We start from the raw sequence: 8,958 nt of genomic DNA on the forward strand, positions 1-8,958 counted from the left end.
GAGAGAAAGTTTATTGTATGAAGACTTAATGCAAATACAAAAATAAAAAAAATTCGTGAGAGACAATAAATTTTTTTTTTGTGAAAAATACTAAAAACATTTTTGGGATCTAACTCAAATGAGATGATCATATATGTAAGTAGATATTGCATTGTTTAGAATACAAGCAAATTTTCATGTGATTATAGTTGAGAAAGTTGGCAGAAACAGTGAAGGGTGATGATTATGATTGGGCAATGCAGGTAAGGTAATAACGGTCGGGTAAAAATGGTCTGAAAATAATGGTTGAGCAACAGAGGTTCAACGATGGTGTTCAAGCAATAATGATCAGATGATGACAATGATTGTTGGCATCAATTGCCGGACGGAGCATCAAAAATTTTTATATCTCTAAACTCTTTTCTATTTCAGGTGAATGTCTCATTAATATGAGAATTAAATTTATGATTTTTTTAGGTGGTGTTGCAGTAATTTTAGTCAAAATCTCACAATATATTATATCAAATGGCTCAAGTTGATTCCTTCAATTATAGAGCACTCTTTTGGCATTTAAGTGTTCAACAATGTCCACATAATTGAGTGATCTTAAACAATTAAACTTGTTTTGATGTTAAGCATATAAGATTCAAAGATCTTTTGGTTCTCAAATTAATGCCACATTGTTCTTTATTATGCTTTATGTGCTTGCATTGGGCTTATTTGGACCCCTACGATTCACTTTTTTTTTTGTCGTTAGACTCATCTTTTCATTTGGACTAAAAATTTGTTGAAATTCAAATTTGAATAATCCAAAATTTAATGTTCAAATTTTTTTTAATTCAAATATTCTATCATGATTTATGTTTGATCAAATTAATTTTTTGATGACGTGCAAAAATATAATATACGAATATCACTATAATAATTTTAAAATTTATTATGGTCAAACAAGGATTTAAAAAATTTTAGTGTTTGGTTGGATAAAAAAAAAATGCAAAGTAAAGTAATATAAATGTAGTGTAAACTATTCTAGTTTGTTTTTGAGGCAAATTAAACTCATCCAGTTTTGAGCGAGAATAGTTTACATCGCAAGTAACTTAGCTTGACCATCACCAACTACCGCTAGCCACCACTGCTGGTTGCCTCCACCCACCTATGCCACCATCGCTACCCCCCGCTGGTCACCACTACCCCCCGCTGCAAACTGCCGCTGCCATCCATCACGGTTGCCATCATCCACTGTTGGTCGTCGCTGACACCAGCCACTGCAACCATCACCCATCATCGCCAGCCAGCATTGTCATCACCCGCCGATCACCACCATCTTTAGACTTTATCGTTGACTGCTAATGAGCTTCAACTTGATCATACATCATCGACAGATTTCTGCTCGAATAACATCAAAATTCTCCCCGTCTACTGGCTCTCCTCCCGAGTATTATTACCGCTATATCTTCTCAAATCACCCTCGTATACAAGCATCAATTGATCTTCTTCTATCAAGAATCGTCTTTTAAGAATATAGTTTCTCCTCGCGACTCCTTATGTACAAGAGAGGGGTACTGAAGCTTGATAGAGAAATGCCACCTATCTACAACAGTGGAATGCCTCTAATGTAAGAAGAAGTTCGTAAGTGAAGACGAAAGAAAAAAAATCTACTTCTACAAAAAAGAGGGGCACTGCAGCTCGATAGGAGAATGTCGCCTATCACCGACAGTGGAATGCCTCCAATGTAAGAAGAAATTTGCAAGAGAACAATCAGAAGGAAAAAATCTCATTCTATACAAAAGAGGGGCACTGAAGCTTGATAGGGGAATGCCACCTATCTACGACAGTGGAATGCCTCCAATGTAAGAAGAAGAATGTAAGACAATAACAAGGAGCAACAATTCTAACTTCTACACACGGAGAGGGGCCCTGATTTTGTATTGGGAAAGTCACCTACTAAAAATAAGGAAGTGCCTCAACTGTAAAAAAGTCAGAATGTGGGGAGAGAAATAAAAGAAACGACTGCAAAAAGTCTAACTTCTGTATAAGAGGAGGGGCGCTGATTTAAGTAGGGAAAGTCACCTACGAAAAATAACGGAATGCCTCGACTGTAAGAAGATAGCCAGAGGAGAAGAAAGTGGAAGGAGAAAATTTTTCCTTCTATACTAAAGAGGGGCACTGAATTAAGTAGGCAAAGTCACCTACAAAAAACAACGGAAAGCCTCTAAAGCATGAAGAAAAATGAGAGAAAAGATGGGAAAATTCCAACTTATGTACAAGAGGAGGGGCGCTGAGTTAAGTAGGGAAAGTCACCTACTAAAAAATAGCGGAAGGCCATAACAACCAGAAAACCAGAAGAAGAAAGAAGAGAAATTTCCAACTTCTGTACAAGAGGAGGGGCACTAAATTGAGTAGGTAAAGTCACATACTAAAAAATAACGGAAAGCCTCAACTGTTAAAGAGTTAGAAGGTGAAAAGGAGAAGGTGCAAGTTTTCCCCTGGCCCTGTTGGGCTATTTATGTAATTTTTTGGGAAGAAAAGAATATTCCAGAATTTTCTGGAATTTTTTAAAATTTTTCCATTTTTTTTTTAAAATTTTTTGGATTTTTTTTTAGATTTTTTAAAAATAGGTGGGCCCCATAAAATTAAAAAAAAGAAAATTATATAACCGCGCGGACGCGCCATTTTGCACGTGCTGCCGCCGGCGGCAGCGGGAGGCCGCCGGCTGGCAAGCCGGGCGGTTCGACCTCCTAACCTTGTTCGGGCCCCATTTTTGGCCTGAACAGTCCAAATTTGACATTTTTTGGGTCCCCAAACACGTTTTTCGACATTCCGGACTCGATTTTGACACTTTCAGAGCTCATCGGGGCCTCTACGATCAAGTTTGAGAAAAATTTTAATTTTTAGAACATAATTTTTTACGATTCGACCAATGTGAAATGACGACACATATATTTTAGGACTCTTGGAGCTTCGACGTTCGAAAATAGGGGGGCAACTGATATGTCATAAAAAAAATCTTGATCGGGTCCGGAAAATAGGGGGGCAATCTTGATCGGCCACGAATCTCGAGGCAAAATCAAGCTATAAACTTCAAAAATTAATTCTGGGATTATACGAACTTCGATTTCAACAAAGTTAATGTCGAACTGATCATGTCGAAAATACAAACCCAACAACACCAAAATCGACTCAATCTAAACCCAAATGAGTCCAAATCAAGCACCCGAAGTGCTGTTGGAAAGTTCTTACCACAATTTGAGTTACCAAACGGTATTCGATTTTAAAGAGCTTATATTTGAATCAAACGACACGTCGAGATGAATCCAACGAGCCTAAGATCGTCGAATTTCGACATCATTAAGACGTTAAAATGTTTGACGAATGGTGTGGATCAAGGGATTCAATATCAGTCGTCCATTCGACCACTTCCTATTTGCCCATGATCTCACATCTATTTACAAGCTATGCCACTCCAGAAAATCTATAAATAGACACCTCATTTCTCATGAGAGGGGACCCAAGCAAAAAGAAGAGAAGGATAGGAGGGAATAACTCATCCTCGACCACCGCCAGAGTTTTGCCCGACGTCGAAATTCTACAGGACTTCCGAACGACGCCGGAGTTCTACCCGACGCTTAAGTGAAGCCAAAGTTCTGCCCGACACTTAAGTGAAGCCAAAGTTCTGCCCAACGCCAGAATTCTGCTCAATCTCCAAGTGACGCCAGAACTCTGCCCGATGTTGTAATTGGATCTCAAATCCGAAAGTGAAGCATTGTAAACTGTTTGTCCTAAATTTTAAGGACAAATTAGCCTTTTGTACTTCAAACAAATACTAGTGGAATTGTTTCAACTGGGCGTGCCCCCGTGGTTTTTTTCCTTTCCAGGATTTTCCACGTAAAAATCTTGGTGTTTCCATTTCTTTTCTATTTACGTGCTGGATATTCATACAACGCTGAAACAGAAATTTACTAACTCTATCGCCGCGTATATTCTAGCCCGCAACAACTTTAATCGTAAAATCAAAATGTTTAGAGTATACTTTTTTTTTTCCTTAACACAACCAAACGAGAATAATAATTCTCCCACATTTAATATACAAACAACTTAATATATTTTAATATTCAAATTATGTTACATTTAATTTAATTATGTTATTTATTTTATATTTCTTTTTAGCAAACCAAAACCCACCGTCGTCATCTATTTTAATTGGCTCAACGTCTCTTCAAGTCCAAAATACGGCATCTCCCGCCAATTATAGGGTTTTCTACAGTCTTTCCGGCAGCCACGAAACCCCCCCCCGAGTAAAATTCCGGAATAAAGATTTTGTTTTTGATAGATATAGGTTTAGGGTTATCGATGCGGAGCTCATGGAGACCTCTTTTCTTTCTTTTCAAACAAATCTGCCGATCGTGAGGGAAAAAGATGCACGTAACGATGATTATAACGTGACGTTGATTCTATCTCAAAAATGGCTATCAAGATCGATCCATATGTTTAATGGGCGCTCTCCTAAAGGAAGATACTTCTGGTTGCACTGCTCGGGTAATCTGCTAATTCTTAATTTTAGTTTTTTAAATGTGAAATGGCTTGAAATTGTGCTGGATTTGTCATTAAATTTTCTTATTTGTCTCATTAAATGTCTCTCGCTTTGTTTGAAGAGGCGTTTGACCTCTTCCTGTACAGCTTATTTGTATTCTAGTTTTTCCGTAATATCAAGCAGACCTTCAATAACTCAGTATAAACCAAAGCCAAACGGACAAATAGGAAAAAGCTACTAAAATTTTTATATATTATCACGAAAATCCATAGCTGATTCCAGTTTGATTCTTAATATTGACTATGAACTTTTCGTTTGTTGTTGCTGTGCTATGTGAACGTTTCAGTTGGCTTTATTTGAAGTTCTCAGTGGAAAAGAAAGATCAGAGGCAGCAAATTTTGTATATTGTGAAAAGGAAGTTGACATTGATTATCAAAGATGAAATGTTGTGGATACTGGAAAAATTTGGCAATTGCGTGCACAGATCAACAAGCTGGTGGATTGCTCATGCTAACCAATCTTAATAGACTAATGGTCGGGTTATCGGAATAATATTTGAACCTAAACTTATGCCAAAAATCATATCTTTTGCTCAGCAGCATGTTTTGGGATACAGTTGTATTATATGCGTAGTGCATTTAGTAACCAAATCATCTTTTGAAATATTTTTGAACCCTTAAATGTTTATCTTTCTGATTCTGAATGACTGAGTACTATCATGAACTTCATGAATGTTGTTGACTTAATTGATGATAGATTAACAATATAAAAAATAGTCTATATATAGGCTGCTACCATCTCTCTCTCTCTCTCTCTTTTAACAAGGAGAGGTAGAACCATAATTTTTTCTTAATATGATACATAAATTAATTTATTATTTGGAGAGAGCATGAATTGAATGTTTACTCTAGGCAACATCAAATTGTTGTGATTTATTAATATATATCAATCATATATAAAGACATTAAAAATTTAGAGGGGGCACGCCACGCCTTTCATATATAAAGACATTAAAAATAGCTTACTTCGGTCTCATTAATTATTTTTGGAAGAACTAGAAAACTCTTACGTTCAATGGCTATCTTCTAATTGATTGATTGATTGATTGTTTTGGTGTACCAAATCATATTAAAGATCTAAGTCATAAGAACGTTTTGTAGAGGCTTTTGTTTTACTCCTTTTAAATTTTAGAAAAATATTGTAATAATACTTTTGGATCATATCATAAACCATATAATTATTTTTTAGAGCTGAAACAAAGCAGTTGAAGATCTATCTTCTAGAGTCACTAAATTAAACCATATTATTATATTCATGAGTTTTTCTTAACACTGAGTTATGACACCTTGATTAAAAAAATCAATGTTATGAAACTATTAGCTACACAAATCATTTTCTTAACACTGCCGTTGTTAGGTCCCAAGTCTTGGATGAGAAAAGTGGAGGGTTGCGTTAAGTAGTCAACATGCAGCGTAAAACTTATTGAATAATCATGACATGAATCCTTTAATATATTGTGTTAATGCTAGGATGTTCCCTGGAAGCGACGTATTATATGACCTGAATACAGTGAGAAGCGTACAATGACCATTACACCGGTGCCCGGATGCAGTGTTAAATAGGCAAGAGTTCCCATATCATGAACAGATGTGGGCAAAGAAGCTAGTATATAAAACTAAAATTAGGATACGATCTTAGAATATAGGTTCCTTTACAAGCAAATTAATAAAATTAATAAAACTTATAATTCATAGAAGGATAAATATTTTATGCATTTAGAAAACTAAATGGGTTGAAGAGAAGACTAAGGAGATTGATCGTTTTGAATTTAAACTATGATATTATGGTAAGACTTCATTTGTTTCTTCCTCTCCTTTTGTGAAAGGTAGTTTTAGAAACAATGGTTAAATGAACACAATTTTCTAACAGAGAAACAAATATCAAGCTTCTCAAAACAGTAGAAAAATGAAGTTCTTGTGGGCTCCAAAAATTCCATTTTGATGTGCCCGACCTCTCTGCATCATATATGTATTTCTTTTTTTATTTGTTAATGATGGCGGAGAGTTTTAACGGATTTAAGTTCTGGGTGAATTTTCAGAAGACAGATTGGGTTTAGATAAGACACTACCTAGAGATTTCACCCTCATTTTGTCAGGATTTTTTGATATGAGTTCTGGTTTTCTATAGGTGCAAGCCCCTATAGTTAATTACCCTCTTGATAATAAGAGAGAACTTTCTAGGTTGTAAATCCAGTGTATAATAACAACAATTTTAGGGTTTGAAGTTTGGATATGAATTTTGTAGTTTGAAACTTAAATTTTATTACCATAAACTTAAAACTGGCGATGGGGGGAATAAAGACGAGCCTAATCAAGATACCATGGTTCCATCGTCCCGGGTTGTCATGTTCCCTGGTCTACTTAGTCAGAGGAGGTAGTCTACCGAACCTGATAGAAAACACCTTATCAGTAACCATGGGTTGCTTCGTCCAAGAATACCTTGTAGACCTGGGTTGGTGTTTGTCTAAGGGGATGATCAGAATCCACCTTAGCTAACAGAGGGCTTTCATGCCTATTAAATATACCATATGATTCATCGCTCAAGGGTTTGACGCCGTTAGGGACATACAGACTTTGGCCGTGATCGTAATATAATAGTACCATTTTGCGGCCGCCTGATCAGAGGGCACGTACCATGTCCCTGCTGGCAAGAGGTTATTTGAGGATGAACCTTAGTGATACACTCGATACAACATTCACTCTTTATGAGCTAATGTTAATTTCAAATTTATCACCCCTGAAAAATGGTTGCGGGAGGTGGATGATTTTTTGGTTTTAGGGTTTTAGGTGATATGTTTCATTTTAAGAACTTTTAACTTTTATTGGATTTGAGATTTGACTCATTCGGTTGGGATTTGCGATCAACACAGCCATCATCAAGGTGGAGTTAAAGTCACTTTTATTGTGGTAGAAATTTGGGAGGCATTTTATGATTCAAGTCAGGTTAACTCCCGTCCTTTCGAGGAGGAGAATGAGACTTAAGTATTTGACATGTGCAGCATTCTCAGACCATTGAATTATGGAATCATATGTGGAGATCAGAGCATTTGACCCTGCATAGCATTCTTGAACATTTGTATTTATAATTTTAACATGTTTGTCGGAGCACATGTATGGTATAATTAGTTTGAAAATGGAATGTTATATTAGTGAGCATTTTGGCCCTACGCGGCATTCTAAGACATTTGTGTGTGTAACTTTGATATGTATGTCGGGGCACATACATGGATTTTGTTCTTCAGTTTAAGGGATCATATTTAATACATAAGAGACATTTTAAAATATTTAAATATGACCCATTTACGTAAGTGATTTTATTTAGAAAAATGCCCATGATTTCATTTAAGGGCCCACGAACGCCTTCTGTCCACTTGTACACATGTTGCGAATCCGGTGGCGTTACTCTAAATCCGGTTTGAGTTGTATTTCGTAGAAGATGTGTTGTTCATTTATTCAAGCTTGTCATATCATCTACTATAGCTTATAAGAGATGTTTATCCAATAGACATTATAAGATTGTGTTCTTGCTTTTAAATGAACTGCATTAGTTGCTACGATTCTTCTGCTATCTCCTATAGATCAGTTAAGTATATTACAAATTCATTGCTTCTTCTCTTTAAGCATTAGTGATATGCCTTCTTTTAGCAAAATGAAGGATAATTATCGCTAAAGAGCATTGAAAAGAAGTATCACTATTGAATTCAATTGAATCCCTTGTATAAAGTACATCATTAACCTAATCATTGGTTGATGTTGTACATCATACGGTAAACTAACACAATCATCGTCAAATCTTGTTCCAAAATCAACTTGATCAATCTTATTATCATTAGAAGTCTTAGAAAGGCACCCGATATTTTCATCATCAGAATTAGGCTCCCCCCTTTTTTTGAGGACTTTATTATGATAGTCATTTGCTGTTGTTGTTCATAGACATCATCATTGCTATCTCCTTATACATGTCTGTAGGTAAGCTGTTACCTTTATTGCATGTTCATGTTGTTCAATCACAAGTTCCTTTGATCGTGAGAAGGCTATCATTACAATTCTTCTATTAGTATCAATTTGCATTTAATTTAGACTTTGTAATTTTGCAATTTATAATTTTATTTTAAACATTATATCATACTCATTGTATAATGTTCCAATTCAGATCAAATTGGGTCCTATTTCATTTAGTTTTTGGTCCCATGCTTTCACTGAAAATTTCGGCAGTCTCCCGACGTCCCCTCCTCGTGAAGGGAGGTAGGGGAGGGCACTTGCCCTTTTTGCTCGACTCGACCAGATCAAATCAACGGTGAGGAGTTTGGGAGAGCAAATCGATCCCATTAGATAGTCTTCGAGTCTTTAAATCATGTGCAACCTGTTAATTTAGCAATTTAATTTAAT

This window comes from Dendrobium catenatum, unplaced genomic scaffold, assembly GCF_001605985.2.
Source record: "Dendrobium catenatum unplaced genomic scaffold, ASM160598v2 fragScaff_scaffold_171, whole genome shotgun sequence".
Taxonomy (NCBI): Eukaryota; Viridiplantae; Streptophyta; class Magnoliopsida; order Asparagales; family Orchidaceae; genus Dendrobium; species Dendrobium catenatum.